Here is a 1,036-nt window from a genome sequence, read left to right as displayed (position 1 = left end):
TATTTACTTACTTTTTAAAATAGACGTTATTTATATATTCTAGAGAGAGGGAAGGGAGCGAGAAAAAGAGGATGAGAACCATCGATGTTTGAAAGAAACATTCATTAGTTGCCCCCTTTGCGTCTTGATGAAGGACTGAACCTACGACCAACCATGTGCCCCAACCTGGAATCCTTCGCTTTGCCAGAAGGCCCCCAACCAATGGAGCCACACCAGTCAGGGTTGTTATTTACTTATCAATAAATTTAAATCCTTGATGGGTACAGGATTACATGGATTCTTTGTCCCATGGCCTTAGTAGGAAGATCGCTTTGGAATTTAGCATGAACCATGGCACTGATTCCATGAGCACGAGTTACCATTCCCCAGACTACTCTGGTTTTGTTTGGTTACCACCAGGAGTCACTGTGTTTTTCTTTGCTTTGTACACAGAAGCACATCTCTTGCCTAGAGAGAATTCAGTTTCATCTCAAGCATAAACAATTTTCAGAAGAGCTGTGTGCTCCCTCTGGTCCCAGAGACCCCATTTATAGCCAGCAATAATGGCCTTGGACCACATCCTTCCAAACATATTTGTCGTTGTAGACTTCCTTTTCCTGGCAGGCTCCACAGGCTTCAAGATGGTGAAAGGAAATCTGAGGCCCCACTGCTTGGCCTGGTGGGATCAGAATGTGCATTTTCCATGTTTGGATGTTGACACCAGTTCATAATCCGAGCAACTGTGTGTTAGTTTTTATGTAGAATGTTCTGGGATCCAGAGGGCTCCATGCTATGTATCCTTCTTCAGATACGATTTCCCATGCTTCAGAGGAGCAGATACTACCTGAAGAGGCAAACGTCTCTCTTTCTTAGGAATCTTTCATTAATTAGCCTCATCTCAGTTGGACGTCCAGCCAAGATGGAGGCATAAATAGATACACTTTGGCTCTTTTTTTAAAAAAAATTATTTATTTATCTTTAGAGGAAGGGGTAGGGAGAGAAATATCAATGTGTGGTTGCCTTTCATGTGTCCCCTGCTGGGAACTGGCTGGCAACC

At 43.2% G+C, this 1,036-nt stretch overlaps 1 pseudogene; it reads right to left on the bottom strand.

Annotated features, from left to right (window-relative positions):
• Positions 1-245: 245 nt before the first annotated feature.
• LOC119065456 (60S ribosomal protein L35a-like) lies at positions 246-571 on the bottom strand (annotated as a pseudogene).
• Positions 572-1,036: the final 465 nt, after the last annotated feature.

This window comes from Artibeus jamaicensis, unplaced genomic scaffold (genome assembly GCF_021234435.1).
Source record: "Artibeus jamaicensis isolate MK-2021 breed Jamaican fruit bat unplaced genomic scaffold, CSHL_Jam_final contig_793, whole genome shotgun sequence".
In the NCBI taxonomy this organism is placed as follows: domain Eukaryota; kingdom Metazoa; phylum Chordata; class Mammalia; order Chiroptera; family Phyllostomidae; genus Artibeus; species Artibeus jamaicensis.
The sequence above is the reverse complement of the archived record's forward strand: the minus strand, read 5'-3'. Positions and strand labels throughout refer to the sequence as shown.